This window comes from Gallus gallus, chromosome 6 (genome assembly GCF_016699485.2).
Source record: "Gallus gallus isolate bGalGal1 chromosome 6, bGalGal1.mat.broiler.GRCg7b, whole genome shotgun sequence".
Taxonomy (NCBI): domain Eukaryota; kingdom Metazoa; phylum Chordata; class Aves; order Galliformes; family Phasianidae; genus Gallus; species Gallus gallus.
In genome coordinates, this window is record NC_052537.1 from 26,544,805 (window position 1) to 26,567,549 (window position 22,745).

Consider the following 22,745-nt stretch of genomic DNA (forward strand, 5'->3'; position numbering starts at 1 on the left):
GACTGAGCAAGAGGAGCCTGGAATCCAAATCCACTCTCTTGCATAATTGTTTAAACCTGCTGCACCATTTGGCAAAGGCCTGCACTGAGAGGGCTTTTCCATTAAGAAGCAGAGCTGAGGGTTCATCTTCAAAGAGAGGGGCTGCCTGAGGACGGCCTCTGATCCCTTTAATATGAACAGGGCTCGCATGAAAGGCAAGGTGGTAGGTGCAGAAGAATGTAACCTGAGGGCTTGGGTTTGCTCACTCACACCAGGCCTCTGCATCGCATTGTAAAAATGGGAGAACGTGGCGAAACTGCAGCCTCTTCTTATTTCCTGCCTTGTTTGAGGATCAGGCTGAAAGCAAATGGCTCAAAAATACAGTCAGATGGAAGATTAATGTAAATCTGTGTCCAAATTTCTTGCCTAAATTGATTTAGCGGGAGGGGAAAAAGTTCAGCCCTGCCCTGAAGTGCAGAGGGGCCTTACCCAGAAGCATTGAGCCTGCTTAGATAAAATTGTGCTGATCCTGAGCTGTAGGGCCAGCTGTGTCCTTCTCTCTTCTGCCTGCACAGCCCCTGTCAAGAGGTGCTTGTGAAGCTGTGGGGGTTTATGCTTTCTGAGGACAGTGGGTGGTGTCCCTCTTGCACGCAGCGTGCTTCTAAGCTCCAGTTGACGTTACAAACTTTGCTAGAAATTGAAGTTTTAAACACCTTACATGTAGCACTGAGGAAGAGGTCACGGTAGGGCAAACTGGAGCGGCTACCAAAGTATTTTTATATCCCACCAATGTCTGAGCTGACCAAGCTTTTTGTCTGTGCTACTCAGTGTGTCAATGGCCTACCCTGCTTACACTCGCGTGGTTCAGGTTCTGTTGCAGGGTGACCGTGCCACTGTGGGTGAAGGTCGTGCCTTTTGCCTGGCTGCTTTGTGCTATGGAGCGCTGGGTTTTTGGATCCCACATGGGGACGAAGTGGTGCTTGTGGGGCTATTTTAAGCAAGCTCTTGTGTGATCTTTTTTTTTCCACCCAATATATCTTTCAACATGTCTGTCTCTTACACAAAGTGTAGATCTCTATCTTCCTACCAACCCTCACCCTTCCAGGCCAGCAATTGAGATGACCGTTGACTCAAAATCCATTTAACTTCACTCCTTCCCAGGCTCTAGCAATACAAAATTAGTATTTACTCCTGGATATATGCTATTTCAGGCGAGCACAAAAAGCTTGTCCTTCCACTTCCATCAGTTACCAGCCCTGACCATTCTTTAGGATCTGAGGCCTGGGATCCTGCTGAATGCGACTCCCTTGTTCCCAGTGTAGCCCTGAGCCTCATGCACAGCTTTCTTCTTTCAGTCAACTTTTTAATCTGGGCCATTTTAACTGCCCAGGTAGGATTCTTCAAACATTGAGGACTCGATAGTCACATTTACATGAATAACAAAGCAGGATATGGGATTCAGATGTATTTGTGCCTGAGATGCAGTTCCCAGTAAATATTCGTGAAAATAAATTGGGCTCGCAGTCCATGTAGAAAAACAAAACTAAGTGTACAGCTCGGCTCATGCACATTGCATAAAATAGTGGTGTAATCCAATGCTCTGTTTTCTGCTGTGGATCAGTTTGAAGCTTTTTTTTCACTAGCATGAGAAGTTTCAGGTCAGGAAAGCTTCTCAGTCTTCAAATTAGGCTTTTCACTAAATATTTGTAAATGCGGACAGTAATGTTCGTGCTCCGTCTGCACTTTGATTAGAAAAGAAGAGCTGTACGTAGCATGAAGACTGGTATTTTTCTGTACTTCTCTGGAGCTAGAGTTCCTCATTTGTTGGCATGCTTGCCTGTTCAGGTGAAGAAACTTTCTGGAGCTCTTTTCTGGGCTGGCTGCAGCCACGAGCTGTGCTGGCGCTGGTGCTTGCACTGAACCCGGCTGTGCGCTGTGACCGGTTGCATCAAAGCTCTGGAGCTCTGCCCAGATACTCATAAACAAATGAAATGCGATGTGAGATAGATATTGCACAAGCTAAAGTAATCAAAGAGAACATAAAAAAGACAAAAGGAGATCCTGTTTGTTTCTACAGTTGTTGCCTTTCTCCTGGAAAAGCACTTCTTTGTATGCACCTCCCGTTGTTTTATTACACATATGACAGCGTTGCGTGGTTTAGGTTTGTGAGAAACATTTTTGACGTGGGTTGCTGTTAAAAAATAGGACCTGGCTCTTTGTGCCTTCAACACCAAGCCGATGATTGTTCCATCTCAAGAGAGCCAAAACCAAAGCTGCTCTGGCAGGACCAAACTAAACTTGATCCTTTGCACCACTTTTCTCATCACCATGGAAAACTGTAAGAGGAGAGCGTAGTGGAAGATGAGGTGGCTTTCAAAGTAAAATGGCATACATCATCTTGGGATACTGCTAGAATTGTTGCTCCTTCTGTGATCCATTGTCTGAAGAAACGCTTAACCAAATTCATGCAGCTTTATAAAGTGTCAGTAGGTGATCTCAGGGCTTGTGCAGAATTTCTGTGGATACTGTTCCTGTTATGGATTTAGGAAAAAAAGACAATACATCTTTCAAAGACTTCTTTCTTCATGAAGTTTAAATCCCAAATCGTGGGTGCTACCCTGTTTTTCCACAAGTGCCTGGAAGGTGTTGAAGATCACTGGATGACTCACTGCTCTTTTCCCCTTCCTATGCCGCTGTCATAGAAGCAGTTGTCTGGCAGCAGGCATGTTTCTATGTCACATTCTCTGTCAAATTCCTTGGGCCGTGTGATAAACCAGTTTCGTGCTAAGCGGGAGGAGGAAGAGGACAGAATGAATGGAAAGTCTCTTGCTGCACCGGGGTTGGAGGAGCTTGGCTGTCATTTCCAGAGGGAATTTTGGGGGAGGGAATGCAGCCGAGCAGTGGGAGGGAAGCAGCGGAGCTCTGGGTTGCACCAAACAACAAAAATTTGTCGGTTTTCAGCTTTCTCAGCTGACACGAACAGACTGTTAAAAGTTAGCAGTACAGACTGTGTTATCTCATTCCATTAATTATGAATTAACAAAGACCAGCTCTGGAAAAATGAGGTGATGTAATTATTCACTAGCTTGTGATGTGCTCATCAGATTTTCAGCTATTACTTTAAGATGTTGGAACTGAAGCTGGAAATGCTCATTTAAAATTTCAGACTGCCATATATTAAATCAATAAGGTTGTAACTACAGGAGAACGGATCTAGTTTAGAATTAAATACTGTTTCCAAAAGGCAAAAATCATTCAATTTTGAGAGCATTATCTCTATGAATGAAATCTAAATGTGTCACCCTGTCTGCACCACACTGTGCTTATTTTGTAAATTACTCCTTAGTTCAGGAGCAAGCCTGTGCTTGATGACTTAAAAATACCATATCTTTATGAGCATAAAAAACGTAGCTAGATACATATCAGCTCATCACTGTGACTTACAGTGGAGATTGTTGGGTTGTTTTTTTTCCAGCCCAGTCTGGTTTGGCTTTGTTCATAAGCTGAGCGGAGTGAATGAAAAATGAGTGTTTAAAAGTTGAACTTTTTCCAAAACAATTATAAGCCTCAGAACTCCCATCCACTCGATACTGATTTAATAATTTCAACAACATCCTGTCTTTTTAGGATTATTCTTTTCCCTTCACGCATTGCACTGTATTTAGTAATGGTGACCTCCTTAGCAAATGTTGATATTTAGAAAGTCAGTTTAATAAACACACAGCTTTTTGTTTCCCCTCTGCTGAAGCTGGGCTTACTTCCTCACAGTTCAGTTGTAGTAACACGATGGCTCTGTCATTCTGCTAATGAGCAGCGATTCTTCACAGAGACAATACTGTGTTTAACTTTGCTAAACGCCGAACTAGTTTTGGTTCAGTTGTATATCTTGGTATGTCAGGTTAAAACAGTGTTAGTCAGGTGGTTCGCAGCTCTGATTCCTGCTCCTAAAGGGCCAGTGCTGTCAGCTGAGTTTTTCCACAGCTGTAGTGTCTGCTTGTTATCAGCACGAGGTGCTAGGAAGTGGGATTCGTGTCCTGTTATCTTTAAGCTGATGAGAGTCTCAGTGGAGGGGGGATGGAGGGAAAAATACCTCTAACATAAAGTGAGTCTGATTTCTTTATGCTCTGCAATGGGGAGTCATTTTCAGTGGTCAAGAGATGCTGCTATTGCCTGGTGTCAGTACCACAACACAGAGAAGCATACACAGGCTTCCATGTCAAACACTTCAGTGTGAAGTTCATCTGTACAGGTATTGGGAGTTAAAATCAATGGGTCTAATTACAGTTTAAGTATAATTTATCCATATTTCTGAATTAATGTTATCACAACTGCACAATTTGGTGAATGATGATTGCTGCATCAGATCTGTTTATTATCAGCTTAGTCCATCCTTAACTGCAAAGATATGAAGAGAAGCATTATACTTGACATGGGCTGTAAATTTAGGTTGAATTAATTCAAAGCAGGGATTTGAATTAATCGGAACGGTACATTAAGGTATTTTCATGAATTTATTTCATCCAGATCTTGGTAATTCTAGTAAAAATGACCTAGTCATCTTCAAAGTGAACACAATATCAGTTGTTTCTCCAAAGCAGAAATACACGGAAAAGCATTTAATATGTCCTTTCTGTCAGTGGTAGTTTCATCCTTCAGTGACCATATCTCAATTTAACATCTTATAATTAGTTTGCTTATCCCTAAACATTTGGATCATTGCAAAAACACACTGGTAAGGGTATCTCACTTAGTCCCTGGCCAGTGAGCTTGAGCTCATAATTTACAGAAATGCAGTTAGAATCATGTAATGATGATGACTTTAAATTAGCATTTACAATCAGTGTGGCAAGGGTAAAGAGGTTCTGGACTAAACTAGAGCTTTGAAAATTGGATGTCTCCACTAGTAGACAGATTTATTGCAAAAACACTCAACCTATGGCTGAAGTGGCTCCCTGCAGCTCTTTGCCATTTACGCCCCAGTGCTTCTGTTTTCCATGGCAGTTACAATTAACATATGTAATGGGGACAAATAATTTAGGCAGAAGCAGAGTAACTGGCAAATCACATCCCATTTAAAGACAGGTCAGACTGCAGCGGGTGAACTGGTTATCAGATGTACTTGGAAAAAGTACTGTCGCTGCCATGATTGTAGGCCTCAGATCTTCTGCTTAGATGCATTCTTTTTGAAGTTCTGGGAAGGAGCCAGGGACAAGCAGTGCAGGTAGGAAATAATTTCAGAAGCAAAATGTTTACTGACAGGAGGTAGGAGACCTTGATGAAGTGATCTGGGATGTTCCCGGTATAATGTATGATGAACTATTGCTGAGGCAGAGACAACTTCAGTGCAATGTTGAGTAAGTGTGGAAAAGAGGCTTTTGTTCAGTTGGGAGTAGGAGGAAAAACTTTCGCAATGAAAAGATCTGAATAAGAGCGATGACCTTGTGCTAAACCAACAGGGAACCAGCGAAAGGCAGTTGACGCTACAAAGGCTTGCAAACAAATTTTCAAGTTCAAGGGAAAAGGGAATTGAGTTTGGTGTCTCCTATCTTCTAAGAGTGAAATCATAAATAATCCTCAAACAGTGAAGATCCAAATTAGGAAAAATCAGCTGGGATAGGACAAATAATAAGCTAGACAAAGGGAATGGAAATGTCTGCAGGTACACCAAATATGTGCCTACTTCTACCTAAAGTTTTATAAAATGCCAATGGGAAGAAAAGGATCGTGAAGTGTGCCTTTCAGTGAGATCATACATTTGTTAGAATTTGATGTTCTGAAGAAATCTCATAACTTCAAGGCAGAGGTGATTGTGTTGGTAAGTTCTGGATGATGAAGAAAACTGAGGTGAAAGAGGATATATTTCAGTCATCACTTAAATTTCTTATTCTGTACAATGAAAAATACCAATATTGTAATACCTATCACTCATTGAGAGCAAATAATTGAATAACATTTTGGACCAAAGAAGTGCTCTAGAGTGCAGCCAGTAGAAGAACCCACAGGAATGGGGCGCAGCTCAGGCTTATCCTGACCTGCATGTAGAGTACAGTTTTAGACACTTGGCATCATGTTGTATAGCCACAGTATGCTGCAATTCAAGATCTTTTCAGAAATAGCCAGGAAATTCACTATGGTAGAGTTTTGAATTTAGAAAAGTGCTACATAAAAATTAGGAAGTTTCTTGTAAGGAAATTGAACCTTGCAGCTCTTTTAAGACCTCACGTGAAAAGTTGGATAAAATATATGCCATGTATCAAATACAACATATTCATTTTTTGTGATTGTTGCTACTCATTTTTTGTTGTTGTTAAGGGGTGAGGAGGTTTTTATAGCAGAGTTAAGGAATCTAATAGAAACAAGGAGATGTTTTTGAAAAGTTGAAGTTGTATCCAAACAAAGAAAATAGACAGGGAAAAAAGCATCTTGCAAATTAAATTTTAAAGTATAATGAGTCTGGCTAAAATATATTCCGAGAAAAAAAATCACTAAAGACGTGAGAGTCTGATAAATCACTTATATTGAATCATTTCAAATGCTTCAGAAATAGAAATCCTGCCAGACAGACTGGAGAGCTGATAGATGGCCCAAGTGTGAAAGCCTTGGAGAAGATAAGGAGCAGAATGAAAGCCGAATGGTTTATATCCAAGTTGCCTTTCCCGAGAGGTCTTCATGCAGAAACTTTACAGGTGGATCTTGAGAATGAGTTTCATTGTGAAATGCTGGTAACTGCATGTGAAAATGCTATTCTAGCAACTGTGATCTGTTCTTTAAAATTAGGATCAGAGGCATGAAAATAGGCAAACACAATTTCAATAGTTTAAAAGCATTCCAGAAATAGGGTACCACAGAGCAGTCTATGCAGGTGAGTTGGTATGTGTCATTACAAACAAATAAAAACTGTGGAATTGGTAAATACGTGGGCTTACATCACTTATCTTGTGGTTTGAGAAAAGGGAACAAGTACATCAAATAGATGGATGCTCTTGAGGCTTACAGAAGACATGCAGGTTGCTGGGTTTCTTCCACTCTTTCAGCTTGCAGAATTGAAACTGCCAGTATCATAAAATGCAAAAAAAAGCAATTTGTTCTGCAATTGTGTATCTTTGTGAAAAATATATGGACTTGATGACCAGAGAAAATATGCCGTACCACAGCATAACTTCTTGTACAATGTGTGGATGTCAGTAAACAATTAGATCATAAGAAACAGTGGATTGAAATAAACTGTATTATGTTGAGTGCATTAACTATCCAGTATGTGGTTGAAGTCTGTGACTGCAGACCTATATTTAGATGTGAATGTTTGTTGAATTTTGGTCAAGTCCTGACCACAAGATGTAGGTAAAACTTGCTTTTGTGGCAAGTGGTGGATGTGGCATGGTCAGTAGAGCCCTATGAAATCTGCCAAGTTTCTTTCTGCTGTCTTCAGATGTGAGTGGCATGAGTCAGACAGGATATTTTTAGTTTAGTTTAGTTTTTTGTTTTTTTTGATTGCTGATGCTCGATTCTTGGTAAGAGGATACAAAACAAAGAAGGTGCTGTGTCTTCTTTGTTTGGTGCAAAGATTCAAGAGAAAGGATTCTTGGGATCTTTGTACTGGATCTTCCATGGATGCAGCCTCTCTAAGATGTCTCATCTTGCTTATAGACTGAATGCATTTACATTTTTTTCCATGTAAATGTTTGTGTAAGAAAGAAACACCTCTTTTTTGATAGTTTAGCGCATGCATACAAATTCATGAACTGAAAGAGAAAATATGCATTTAATGAGCTTTACAGAGAGAAAAATACCTGATTAAACAGAAGGAGATGTTTGATACAATTGTTCCAATTATATCTCCCTTGAAATAGTAAAAAGTTGCGCAAAGCAACAAGGCTGTCTGTTGTGGGGATTTTTCTTTCCAGCTATTTACCACCTAAGCAGGGAGGATTTGCATTTCATTGACTGTAGATGAGGTGCTGATGACCTGTGAATGTTTGAAAAATTATTAACTGAAAAAAGCTCTCAACATTGATCTGTGTAAAATGGTAATACTGCAGTGATGGTGTATGGGAGCTGTTGAGTCACGGCCTGAACCACTGATTGAGCACCTGGGGAAAGGACCCGTCAGCCCTGGGAGCACAGGTGAAGGCAATTCAGCTGTGTGACCGGAAGGGTTGGAACCTGGCTGCACCTCTCTTAGACCCCATTTATGGGCTGACTGCCAGTGGGGAAGGATCTCTGGTTGGAGATTCCTCCTTGGTGAAGCTTTCCCCTGCGAATTTTGAGTCTTCTGATGTGGGTGAGCAATCTTCTTCCCTTCCTTTATAGCACCTTTCTATTGTGTTGGTCCTTCCATCATCACACTTTTGTTGTAACGCTTTTCCCATCATATTGATCTGTCCAATTGCTACGGGTGTTGAGGTGACTTTGAATTAAGGCAGGTTGCTAGACCAGAAGAAACGCTCTCTCCTCCATTGCTTGGCTACGTACCAATTTTGTACCAAGGAATTGTAAAATGGGGAAAAACCACAGAAGAGATCACATTCCTCCCACTGAAGCATTTTCCTTGACCAAATCTGGTTTCCAGGATACAGGGAGAAGCACTGTAGATACATTAATGCTGTCTTTTTAAAACATAAATCATCAAGTGTGCGCCATTGTTTTCCTGCACACATTGTGTCATATGGAGAAAGCATATGTTTGTAGGTGGGCGCTGATAAACTTCCATGCTTCAGAAAAGTATTCAGAAATCCTTTCATCTTCACTATAATTTATAATGTTCCATACTTGCTATTAATCATACCAATTCAGCCCAAAATATCTAAGCTGTAGCGTAAGGTTTTGGGTTTAAATTAGCTTTTACCAAACGGTGTGTCAGGATGTTTGTAATGGGTTGATGGATGTGTGGGTTTGTTGTTGCTTTAACTCTGCTTTTGCCATGATTTTTTTAAAGGATTTCTGGTACAGGCCAGCACTTTGCTTATTTACATGCCATTCTAACAGTGAAATGCAAAGATTTTAACACCATGTTGAAGTCTAGCAGTGTGAGCTGCGTAATGCATTTGCTAACTTTTTGGCTCATTTATTCTCTCACGAGAGCAATACTGAAATGAAGAAAACTCAGTCTTAGGGATGTATGCTAACTTCAAACATTTGTGGGGATCAAGAAGGAAAGTGTTACAGTTGCTTTAAAAATCTTTTATGGAACTCATTAGGCACCATTTCCTCCTAAGCTTATTTGCTCTGTAGTACTCTTTATGGAAATACAGTTTCCTAATCAAATAAACATATATTTTGACCACAAGAACACTACAGCTTTAATTATTGTTTGCCCATCCATCCTCATCTTCCCTTTCTTCCTGCTCTCTTTCCTGCTTGTTGGCATCTTTAGTGACTTACAGTTTTTTAAGGAATCGGATGTATTTTCACTTAGTGCCTGTTACGTTAGCAACTCCTGCACTTGATATTCTGAAAGCCTGTTTGTGCTGGTGACATTTTCTCACAGCATATTTTATCTGTACATCTACATTCACACCACCATTGCCAGATCTCAGTATTTGCTTGGTATCTGCTGTGCGCTCTTTTCACATTGCTTGGTGTCGCAATGCAGAAAATCAGTATGTAATAGGGCTTCTTGAGTGGATCAATACCCCCTGAAGTTAGTGAGGAGCATGCAAAAACACATGCCAAAATGCCCTGCCTGCGCTGCTGCGTGAATTGCAAGAATTTAATGAGTTCTTGTTTTAAAAACCACCATTTGTTACCTTTTTTTTTTCTTTTCTCTGATATTTGACTAAGCGATCTCTTCTTGCTACATTTTTCCTGTCTTGCATGTACCCTGCTGGTGTGTTAGAGCAGCACTCGTCTTGCGTAACTTAGGATGGCAGCAATATGGATGTCAACTTCTGAGTTCTGTTACAATTTATGTCTAGTCAGTACAGCCAGCAAATTCTAGAAAATGATTCATTGCAGCCTGAAGGAAGACTTAGACAAGTAATTCAAATGTTTGTAAACATCTAAACTTAAGCAAAAAGAATCCCCCTCAAGGACTTTGTGAATTTGTGAACATGGGTGTTGAATGTGACAGTGTTAGGTTTCTGTAGCTCATGCATCATGTGAATGATGAATAAGAGCTCGATTACTTCAGGATTTGGGAATTTTCCTTTCAGGCCGGGAAGTTTTAGTTGCTGGGCAACTTTGGTTCTGATTTAAATTCAGAAGAAAATATTAAATCATCACCAGTGACTCTTGAGCTGTTACCGCTATATGTGAGGCGAGGTAATTCACCTGGCAAGGTCAGTCCTTGTCCTCAGCCCCTACGGGATGTAGGTTTTTCTAGGCACCATTGAGCACCCCCCATACTTGAGTAACGTATGTGGCACACATCTGGCCATTCATGTGAACTCATTCACAGCATGAGTAGCTGTAGCTTCCTCACACTGTGGCTGACTGGGGAAGCTATGGATTTTCTAAACACCTTTTGCATTCTTTCCCCGTGAAATCCTCGGTGTGTAGCACATGTGAGAGTTGTGCACCACTTCAAACCCACAACTACAGTCACCCTTGGGTCTATTTTGGGGTATGAGTCGTATGCAGGCGTGGAGCTCGCGCTGCATCTGAATTTCAGCCTTAGTCACTCTAGCCCAAAACATCGCACCTCATTTCAACTACAGAATTGTGGTCTTTATTTCTGAGAGACATCTTACATGCTTTTTAGCAATGCACGTGTGAGTCCTGTTTGAGAAGAGAGCAGGCTGTGAGTGGTCACGCTGGGCTGGCCACTGTGTCTGTGCCCTCCTCCAGCCCCATGCCATAACACACACGTTCCTAATGCCTGAATGGCAGCTCAGGGAGAGGAAGCAGCTCAATTCCTCCCTGTGCACACAGCTGGACAGCAGTGGACGGAATTATTGCTGATATATGCTGCCTGCGTTGTTCTTCCTGTGTCACTTCCTTTGCAGCTGTGAAAGGCTGATTTTGTAGACTTTGAAAACAATATAGACCTTGGTGGTAGTGATGCAAAGGTGCTGAAATGTGTGTGTTCCTTTGGGTTTGTTTGCGAAATAACATCAGCATCGAAATTCTGACTGCACCTTCCAAAAATCATTTCTGACTGGGCTTCCAGCTTGAAATGTCTCTTCAGTGAGATTTGGCTTTTTGAACACAAGATGTGGTGCTGTCTGCAATGAAGCAGTAGAGGAGTTTTCAATTGAAACTAGTCAGTGCTAATAATGTTTGTCTTCCATCTAGAGTCCAAGAGCTAATACATCAGATGGACTGATGCTGCTGTGACCAAAGGTGAGACAGTCAAACTGTTGAAAATCATCAGGTTGCAGCCTGGCAGCTATGGGAAATTTATCACAGGGCTGGAAAACACACATTATCAGCAGTGCTGCATGTCTGCCTCAAGGCTTCACCTAGCCAGTAACAATTCAAAAACAAACCACCCATCACAAATCAAAGGATGCTGTCAAAAGTAGTTTCTGAACACCAGAAGTGTCAGAAGCTGCAGCACGTTGGTTTTAGTTTTAACATAAGTGGAAAAAATGTGTATCTGTCGTTGAAGATAACGACTTAGTAGCCGTTAGCTCTGTAAATCCCAGAGATATTTTTCCTCTTGCTTATTAAACTGTTCTAAATGCGCTTTTGTTTTATGGAAACTGTTAGGCCTCCCCTATTAGCAAATTAACTGTGGTTTGCAATTTACCCAAGAGAACTTCTATAAGCTCCAGTAACAAAAGCACTTTTGCCTAAATAACTACAGTGATCCTTAGGTTTTTACTGAGGTACAGTAATCACATGTCATAAATTCATAAAGAGCGTGATATAAAAAGTGAATTATTTGTTTAAACAAATGCTAGAGAAATGTTGTGGTGTTTTTTACTTCAGATCTGATCCAAAAAAAACCTAAACAAATGAAGCTGTATGGATATGCTGAAAATATCCTTACAAGCTTGCGTTGTGCAATTACTCCTGCCACAAGATGAGTATTTTCAAGGTCCCACTGAAACCAGGGCTGTTATTTGTGGTAAGAGATGTTGTGTGGTGTGAGGAAGGGTTGACAGACCGAGATCTTAAAATTAAAAGAATAAAAATAAAATGTAAGAAGTTGCACAACTCTTGGAAGGAGTCAGGCGTCCCAGCCTGGTACCCACATCAGCCAAACTCTTGGAGGCTGTTGGGAGATCTGTGGGACTGCACTTCACTTGCAAGAAACACTGCAGTGTATGTCTTAGTTTAGCCTCTCATGCTACTGCTAATTAGGATCTGTCATGGCTAATGCTGTGCAAGGAGACAGCGCACCAAGCCTGGCTCATGTAGGAGGCAGGAAGTTGAGCTGTAGTAACTTGGCTGTAAATCTGAGCCCAAGAGTTGAGTGTGCTCCAGCCATGGTTGCCACTTCAGAGAGTAAGGCTGGGTATTACAAAGTCTTCTGGTCTTTACAGCTATGCAGAAGTTAACTGCTATGTAAGTCATATTCATATATATATACGTGTGTGTGTGCGTGTATATATATGCATGCTTATATTGTAAATATATATATGCAGCAGAGGCACCCTGTCCAATCTCTGTCATACTAAGCACTTTTTTGGCAGGTGATAGGAGTTATGGAAACAATTAAAATTCCTGTGCGAGGTTGGATTACTTACTTGTTTGGAAGAGTGGGTGGCTGGAGGGGGAAGGGAAGACAGATCTGTACTTCGAAACAAAAGTGTGACAGCATTTTGAAGTGTTTTCACTAGGAGGTCTTATGTCAATACGTGTTTTGACAGAAAGGTCCAAGCATCAGGAGCACAGCTCTGAGTTTTATACTGTATTATATCTGAGTGGTAAATATTTAAGAAATTAAAGAGCTGCACTTGTTTTTATGGCGAATAACATGTTTATGTCCTCTTCAAGGCACCATGCAACGCATGAGAGCAGCGCTTTTAGTTTCCCTTCCAGTACAAGGGCTGCTGAAACAAGGGTTGGAGACCCTTCGGTTGGTTTCTGCTCTGGCTTCATGCCCTGTGTTTCCGAACGCGCTTTAATCTTGTGCTTTTCTGTCTGAGAGATTACAAGTGTCAAAAGAAGAGTTTTAACAACAGATAGAATAGATGGGCAGTGTAATTTTATCTTCCAGAGAACATCTTGATCTGGAGAGTCTGTGGCTGCACTTGCCTGTGGGTTACGTGATACGGTGGCACGATGCAAACTGTGAAGGAGTTCATGTTTGTGAGTCCAACGGAGTGGGGTTTTTTTTTTTCCACCTATGAGTAAACTCAAACATTCAGTAGGAGAGGATTTCCCTGGAAGTGCCTCATCTGATGGTATCTCTTCGATTGATGGGGAGGTGTGGCGTGGCATGGTGTGCGGTGCCTCCTGAAAGGAGAAGCAGCATCAGCGACAAGTTGTGACTCTATGACAAGGGCAAACCACCCCAAACCCAGCACTTGTTGGGAGGAGTCTGTGGGTTTGGGTCTGAACACCCTTTTGGTTTGGTTTGAGGTTTTTTTTGCCAGTGACTGTGAGCTGAGAAGTGTTGTGTCGGTTGTGTTGAAACACTCACTGACTGTTTTTTAACCTTAACAATGACTGTATGTCTCAGAATGCTGCAAATTCAGTCTTCTGATCAAACAGCTGACTTGCCACGTTATATGCAATTAATACATGTTTTAGGTTGTTCTGCGTGTAACTTGCATGCTCTAGCTGACTAATCAAATACATGATTTGGCAGTGCTGGTGCTCGAGCTGTCGTTCCATGAGCTATGTGTAAGAGCGCGTTCATTCAATAAAAAATAAAAGGAGCATTTAAAGAGTCTTTTATTCCTGTCATAAAGATGCTTTGTGCTATTGCTATTGTGTATTTGACAGAACAGTTGGGGATGGAAGCTGCAGAAAGTTGTCTTGTATTTTCGTTGTCTTCTATTTCACGTTTTTGTGATCTTTATTTCTAGAGCAACGACATGGCTGGTGAGTTATGATTTCATTTTGATTAAGGTTTTTTGCTGAAGCTGGTATCTACCTTTAAACCAGCTGTTCTCTGTTTGCCTCAGTTATTCTGCATGTTATTATTATTTTTTTTTTTTTTTGAGGCGTATGGAATCTGATTTTGCTTCCATTCAAGCAGACTGGAGCACCAACCTCTGCAGGACTGGGGTGCTGTATTTCAAGTGTGTGCCAGAGCCACACTAGCACAGGGCTGGTTGTACTATGGCACGGTACTGTGGTTTGCTGTACTGGCCTTACAGATTATAATTTTAACAAATAAGTTTCTTAACAGCTGAGCACAAATAGGTAGCTAATTTTGATTTCATTTGCAAGACGCATTTTTGATATGTGGCTCTACAATATGGCACTGTACCAGTCACACAGCTGTAGCAGTTGTTGCACTGCAGTTCCTTATCTTGGTTTATTATAACAAAGCAGTTGGGATTCTGTGAGTATATGTGCCACTAGACTCCTGTCATGTGTTTAAGTAGTAACAAACTAGATATTCTCCTGTAATAGCTGCTTCTCTAAGAGATAGTAGAGGAATCTGTTCTCATGTAAAGTTACAGGAGAGTGCATGAAGCAGCCTTCACTGATGTGTACTATAGTTGTATTGAATGTCGTAGATTACACCAAATAGGTTTCTTATGGAAAACATGTGTTGAAATATTTTTTTATGTTGCTTATCAAATTGAATTTTCTGGTGTCAGGGGAGGAAAGGAAAAGAAAAGCACTCATTTTTTGAATTCCCAAATTTGAACTGGAGAAAAAAGACCCAAAAATAAACTTTCTGCTATTAGAAGGTTAGATGTACTTTCAACATCTGAAATGAAGGCTTTTTTAATGCAGTTTTGAGATGCAAAGTACTAATCTCAAAGTCTCACGAGGGCACACAGAGCATAGCTGAAGTATCGGATGCTTCATCGGGTGCTGGCATTAGTTTTATGCATTGTTTCCACATTCTGGCATTCCACTCTGTTTCCTCGCCTCAGTGAGCACTGAGAGGGACATAAATTGACATAACTAGATTTCTCTGACTGGTGCAAGGGAAGCAGCCTGAAAGATAAACTTTAACCTACCATCCTGTCAACAAATTTGCATTGTTACAGGAGCAAGATTTAACATATTACAGAGTCAAAAATAGTATACAGGGACAATGCATTAAGATTAAAGTAAACAAAAAGTGCATTTTTTTAGGTTATATGCTGTTCAGTCTAAAAATGAGCTAAGCATTCCACTATCTAATTTGTTTTTCCATAATTTTGGCATAAGAAAAGTCCATAATATTTTCCCTGGCCTAAAGCGTAAAACACTTAACAAAAGCTGAAGAAATTCATGGGAAAATTGTGAAAGAATTTGGTCTGTCAGTATGGTTTTGTGAGAGACAACTTCTCTTAGCAGTCTCTCCTGTGTCTCAGTCCTGCCACAGTTTGGTTTTGCAGTCCTGGGAAATTACTCTCTCATTGAATGCAGCCTTCCTTTATTAAGGCTAATGGGAGTCATGTGTTTGTGTCAGTGGGAAAGCAGACCCTTAAAAATCTTTCTGGTAGATTTGGTGGAAACAGAGCTCGTGTTCATTATTGCTTTCTTCTGGGCGATTGGATGTCTCATTAGTGGGATGTAAACTATGTTCAGTGCACTTCCTTATTGGACATGAGGATATGAGGAAAATATTAAATGAGTGACTTCTTGATTTTTATCATTTCCTGTATGGTTGGATTAATTTCTCTGCCCATTGTCTCTTTTCTCCTATGGTTAAATATGCTTTGTGATCACCTTCTGTACTTCAGCCTTACCTGCAGCCACCATTACTCATAGCCTGGTGCTAACGTAGGTCACAACGGAAGGCAGGGTGATGGCATGCGCCTCAACAGGCCCCATCCAGCCCACACTGAGGAGTAAATATGGGGCAGTTATGGCTTTAAGCCTGTTAGAAATGGCTTGAGCTGCTAGGCCAGGCAGATGTTTGTGCAATGGACTCACTCATGGGGCTGCCCCCCACAAAGCCCAGCCCTGGGCTTGCACCCCGTGACATGCGTGGGACGGCACTTCCCCTCTGGAGATGCTGCCTGTTGGTGGTTTATCTCGCTGAGACAACCACAGGCGAACAATGGGTTATTAAAGCAGGGGAACAGCCAGAGCTAGGGCTGACCCAATGTTTACTCTGTTCTGCAGGTGGTGCTGAAGGGAGGAGCGGGCTGGGCGGGAGGAAGGTGGTAGCAGTGCATGTAGGCCCGGGTGTGGGGCGGGTGGGTGGTGTCCGCCTGAACTTTGGGAGCTTCCTGCCAGAGCTTCCTGTTGTAAGGGGACAAAAATAAACGTGCAAATCGAGGGTGGAGGCAAAGCAAGAGTGTGGTTTTCTTCACGGTGCAAAATCTGTCTTCGTTGTGTGGAACTCAGCACAAAACTGTTACTGATTTCTGACGCTGGGACTTGAGTAGCGGCTGAAAATGGCTTGATCACAAAAGTACATGTTTACAGGCTAAAATGTGTCGGCCTTTCCCGTTTCACCCACTTTCAGGCAGTGAGGCTCTAACCTCCCCGCGCTGCCTGCAGGCTTGTGTTCTGAATGCAGCCTTTGGAGACCTTGTCCTGCTACAGACTGGACACATCTGTATGCAATCTGATGAGTGACACCACTGATACCTCAGAAATTGGAGCCAAACTCGCTCTGCTGTCCACGTGCTCAGATTCAGAGAAATAAGAATACAAAATTCAGTCTAGAATCAAAGTGCTGCCCAGCTAGGTGCACCTCTTGAAGGTGCACTATTAATTCACATCAGGAGATGTGCTTTTACCTTGGTGCTGATTGCAGTATTTATAACTGCAGAGGAGGTGTGCACTTTGAGGATGTGCAGGACAACGTTTAGATGTTTGACTGTAGCTCCTCCTATATGAAATAGAAACAAGTGCTGTGGGTCCCTCAGCTTTCTCTTAAGTACACACCCTTGACTACCAGAAGCAGAGACCCGTCCTTCTGTTGAGATTTCTGCTTTCTTGGATGAAGTTTTTCTGCCTCTGTTGCAGGAGAAGTCCATCCAGTACATGAGCTGTTCATCTGCTTATATATGGTACTGGACAGTGTGTTTAAATGTCCCTGCTTAAGCCGGGGTTGGATCACGTGGACCCAGTGGTCCCTGCTGACCTGAGCCATTCTGTGACTCCAAGTGATGTGCAGATCAGTTGATCTGTCCACAATGAAGGAATAATGTGATGAATCTAGGTTTTTTTTTTTTTTTTTCTGGACTGTTACACCTGTTGCATCCTGAGAATGTCCCGTCTCTGTGCTGTTGTTTTGTTTGTTTTAATTTGCTTTTCTCAAGATGTTTAATAATGAAGAATTGTGGCGTTCACTTTGGGCAGCTGCCTCCTCATTATGTAAATATATTCCTCGGTGCCCTGACTTGGAGCCCGCTGCAAGTCTCTCAGTCAGTGCCCTGGTTTTACGGCTCTTGGGTTGCATCCGAGGGTCCGGTCCTGGGGACTTGGCAGGGGCAAAGCAGGCCCTCCATGCAGGAAGAAACATTTAAAAGTTCCAATGTACATCTCTTTTTCTGAGATGTGGAAAAACAAGCTGTGGCAGCAGCTGTACCATGTGAGTGAGTATGTCATGAGCCTGCTGGGCAAGGCATAGTGAGGGGCATTATTTCACTGGGAGGTTGGCACTGGCCATGGCCCTCCGGAATGGTCACAAAGGATTTTCTGTTCAGCATCTAACGCAACCAGAACATTCATATGTTTGCAGAGAGTTTCCATGGAAACTGTGTAAACTGTGATGCTAGCATACAGAGGCAAAGGTTATACTATTGTAGAGGCCCTTTTGTATTCTCCTTTAATGTTTCACAGCAGTTATATTTCTTAACTGATACTCTCATTTTTTTCAGATTTTTTTTTTTAACTGAATGTTTGTCGTGGTTGTGCTGAGGTCAGATGAGCTTCTAGAATAATAATGAGGGTTTTTTTTTAAACATGGAATCACTCAAATATCATGATATGATTTATCTTTTTGTCGGTGATAATGATGCAATTGTAAATGGAAGAACAGGGTCTGAAAAGAAACACCTTCAAGCTGTTCTTCTCTTATGTTTCCCCATTCTGTTCAGTGCTTTAGTTGTCCAGGTAGAACCAACTGTCTGAGGTCATCATTCAGTGGCACTTGTTGAAGAATTTTGGGTGCTTGTCCCTTCTCTGAAGTGTGAACCTCTGCTATTTATAGACACCGGTTTTAATGCTGTTCAGTATGCTTTGATGGTTCATGCTGCCTTTACACTACAAATGTCAACTTCCAAACACATCTATTGCAGTGTTTGCTCACATTTCAGGAAATGCTACCTCCACAAAGACGGCACAAATGTTATTAATTATTAAAGGAAATATGAATATTGGCTCATTGATACGGTTTTCCAGATTCCCTCTGGATGCTCCCTGTTTGCAAAATTGTGTTCAGTATCCTCATTCATATGTTAAGCTTAATTATAATGGGCTTGCTGATTTTTGTTGTTGTTTTTTGCCTGAACTGGGTTCTGCACTGATGTCTGGGTTCATGTTGTGTGTCAGCAAGAAGTCCAGGTAGCTGCATGATGCTCATCTCAAGGTCTTCTGTGATCACAGTGTCTGTGCACATACTCATTCCTGCCACATAGCTTCTGAACCTGCTGGCTGCTTTAAGCCAGCCTTCGTACAAATGTAGAGAATAATTCTCTGACACATAACATAAGTTGATGTCTGGTTAGAAGATAAAGATGTAGGATTCTCTGCTGAGCTTCCAGAGAGGTGTAAAGTTATTCATTCCATCTGTTCATAGAGCAGTGAGAAAAGGTCAGTCAATTAAAGTGGATATAATCCAACTCAAAATTAGCAGAGAAAATTTAATGTCTCACTTTTAAAGTGTTTTATATTTTACTGCAAAATGTACAAAACCTCTTAGGAGTATATCTAATGCAAGCAAGTAACCTGAAGGCATTGATTGCATTTCCAAACAACATAGTTTTGAAAAAAAAAAAAAAAATTAAAAAAAATACCATTTGTGCTGTCATAATAAATGAGGCAGCGCTTGGTAATTACTTTTCCTTGTGTGTGTCCCATATGTGGATGAAAATAATATTCTGTCAGCTGTCTTAGAGTAGTTACTGTAGTGGGCAGTAGTTTCTGATCCAGAATGAAGGGGTGAGATGTGCTGTTAGGTTGGAGAGCTGCTGCATACCTTTGGGCGGTAGGGCATGCTGCATTACTTGCTGCTCTACAGAAGGAGAGACCAGGAAAGGGTGGGTTTGTTTTCTTAGTTATCATTCTTTCTTGCATGTTCTGTCATTTTGGGTATTGCATATATAATTACTGAAAGCAAAGCTTTGTATCTGATGCCTCATTAGTATGACAGTTGAGAATAACTTCAAAAAAGAAAAATAAAAGAATAGACCAGTTGGAGTAGTTCCACCCATTGTAGAGTTTGAGGAACCACTGGTCTTGTAGTTCAAATCACCTGATTACAAAAAGCACTTTCAGTGTTACATGAGAATGAACATAGGATACACATAATGAAAACCGATCTTCAAGTGTCATACAATTGCTCTGAAGGAGGGCCGTGCACCAGGTAGGAGTGTTTTTCATTACAGATCTCAACTTCCTGAGCTTGAAGCCAGAAGTGACAGGACAAAGTCTGTTCATTCAGCACAACACTTTGCATACTTTCCTTCAGTTCTTTCTGACTGCTTTGCAGTTCTAAGTGAGCCATTTTGGTCATTTATCACTGAGACAGCGCAATACTGATGAGTAAGGCAGAAACCAAAATCCTATAGCTATGTGCTAGGGGATAAAAAAGGAACTCACAACAGCCCAACACTGGCACTGCATACACTTACTCCTATGCACGCTGAAAATGCCACCTGGTAATTAGGATAAAAAACAGAAATTCTGCTTGTCTCACTGCCCAAAATAATGCAACAGTTTAGCAAGCCAGAAGTACGCATCTTAATTAAAGAGAAAATGTCTAAATTCGGTCTGGCTGCAAAAGAAGCATCCTCTGTTACCCCTTGAGAAGCCTTTCAGACCAGACTATGGAGACCACATCCCTCCTGCAGACAGCTCTTCCTTTTGGAGCAGGGGATGAGTTCCAGCACGGGCACAGTGCTTGATGCAGCATTCCAGCACGTCTGTGGGTGCTGTTGTGAATGCAGCCTTTGGCAGGCATCTAATCACCTATTATTGTTCAGTTCTTGATTAAACAGCTTTTGTGGTATTTTCTGGCATGTTCCTACATTACTACGGGGGCTTCTAATTCCTTGATGAAAACAAAAACAGTGTCAGGTTTTTGCAGATATTTAAAACGACCTGAGATATAAGTGAACAAGATGACTGAAAGCCATAGAAAATATGAGTTCTTTCACTTTTCAAGCAGGTGTAATCTGTGTCCTTCCCATCATTTTTGTATTCTCATTAATTTTCCAAAAGCTTAAAGTAAAATACCACGTTTACCTGGGATGATTTCCAGGCGTTTCTCAAATGTTCAAAACAAGCATTGCCAGAGGTAAGATTACAGTGACATTTCTGCAGTGATTGTTGACTGAATTCTAAATTGTTTGCTTTTGATTCATAACAATATAACTGAGAGAAGAATGTGCCCCCACCTCTCTGTACTCACAGATTCTGAACTCCCTGCCCAGGGGTTACGCTCCTGATCCTGGCTTTCAGCATAGACGTAAGCAGGTTTAATTGCAAACAGACAAATATCGTTTTTCAGGGTAGGTACACAAATGAGGTTAGAAAATGCAAATAAAACAACTTCGTAGTTATTTTATGAGGTTTTTCATAATACCTTATCTTGAAATCTTTGGACCTAACAGATGGATCCATCTAATGTATTTATTTGCTTAAGAATGTTCTTGAAACTATAAACCAAAAGGTAGGTGAAGTCAGAAATGGAAGAATTGCTTGGGGAAGGAGTATCAGGAGCATCTGTCACACTGCATGTATGACCCTGACCTGGTCTCGGACACTGCACATCCCAGTTGCTGGTGCTGTGGCTCATCCTAAGAGCCTGTCTTCCTTCTCTAACAGAAGCCAAGAAGCAGTTCTTCTTCGTTTGCATGATGGTGTTTTAGTAGAAAGTAAGCATCTTGAGAAGTTGTTTGTGGTGCCGCCTTGGATGTTAGGAAGTTCTGTCGCTGGTACGTTGGTCTGGCTTCTCATTAGACCTCAAAATCTGCCAGTTGTATTCTGGGTTCGTGCAACTACTTACGTGAAAGAGAAGATGGTGTAAATTTCAAGTTCTTGCTTTCGGGCTGCTTTTGCACTCCAGAAACAACTGCTGCAGATATTTGCCTGTCTCCAGTACTGTGTGTAGTATGCAGAGCGACTCCTTGCTGTGATGTTGGAGTACTTTGTTCAGCATCTCCTATTTTATCCAGACTTTCAGTGCTCGCAAGTGATGATGGAGAAGGAGAATTATGGAATTAAAGTAGGGAAGTGCTTGCTTGAACTGGTAAATAGTAGTAACCTAATATTGAAGTATTTATACATTCTGCTTTTGATGTCCTAAAGAATACTGTGCTGAACACTGATACACTGCATCCCTCACTGTCCTACCAAAGCCTTTGGTAATAAATCTTCAGCACTCATTAGGGGTGTGCTGGCTGCTGCTCTGGGCACATCTGTTCCTCTGTTCAGTGCTGTGGCGAAGTTCAAAATGACCATTTGACTTCAGACTGGCTGCCTTGAAATTCAGCTGAGTAATTTTCCATTCCTGAAGGTATATAAGACCTTTGCCTCTCTAAATTCAATTTGCTCTTCTAGCACTGTTAGCAGAAGGTGCCAAAGACAAGAAGCAGGTCAAATGTGGGCCAAGTCGGTTGAGATTAATGTGCATATTTATGTAGGTAAAACTTGGACTGCAGTGGAAACTCATTTGATTTACTAGTCAAGTTTTTTGTTGTGTTTTTTTTTTTAATTATTTTGAAGCCAGCTGAAGACGGTGTTAGAAATGTGAGTAAAAGCAGAAGTGTTCCTGCACCTCCATATGTACTAGGGATTTCCCAGAGAAGGATAATTAAAGCAAGATGCTTTGAATCAGCTAATTAAGTATAGCTGTTGTTTGAACTTTCCTAAAGGAGGTCCTGGCTGCCCTCTCCACCTCCATGTGGCCTTCTTCTGCTCCGTACTTTCTCTTGCCATCCTCTCCCAAATTATCTTTAACCCTGTTCTGTTTTGGTATCCAATTCATGGACCGATGTGCTGGCATTGCTGGGGATGGCGTTTGGAGAGCTGGAGAGCTGAAATGGGAGTTGAGAAGGGTGAGATCACCTCAAACCAGACAAGAAAGTGTGGAAAATTGTATCATAAGGTGTGCTTATCAAGTTAAGACCTCTACAGATGAGATTTTTGTGTGTATTTGACAACCTCAATTAAATGCTTTGTGTTTGTTAACTTTCTTCTGGTTATATTTTAACATGGATTAACATTTAATTTGTGGTTGCAAATGGAGCAAGAAGGAGAAAATTTGTACCATAAGGTGAGGCAAAACTCTTTCCAGTAATGAAGAGAAAAGATCCTTTGGAGGCTGAATGGGACAAGAAAAGACAATGCCAGCATACTTTGGGAATAGTGTATTACAGGTTTTGTTTATTTCTTTGTTTTTCCCCCATGCTCTCCAGTGGATAATATAAGCTGTTACACTGACAGTACCTTCTTTCTTCAATCTGTAGCTCTCTTTTGTAGAGCATTTACTAGGATGAATCTCTACCTTTATTCTAGAGAAATGCCTAGGTATTTTTCCATGCTTCTCATAGTGACGGTGTGCCTGCCGCATAGTCCAGCCTGGG

At 41.3% G+C, this 22,745-nt stretch overlaps 1 protein-coding gene across 11 annotated transcripts in view; it reads left to right on the forward strand.

The window, feature by feature from the left end:
* ADD3 (adducin 3 (gamma)) overlaps positions 1-22,745 on the forward strand; it is an 87,536-nt gene that overhangs the window by 30,871 nt on the left and 33,920 nt on the right. For 3 of the 11 annotated variants that reach the window (XM_046942675.1, XM_015288533.4, XM_025151427.3), the window contains one exon: positions 11,212-11,259. The exons of the other annotated variants lie outside the window; for them this stretch is intronic. The gene's annotated coding sequence lies outside the window, so the exon portion shown is untranslated. The remainder of the gene's footprint in view (positions 1-11,211; positions 11,260-22,745) is intronic. 11 annotated transcript variants of the gene reach the window in all.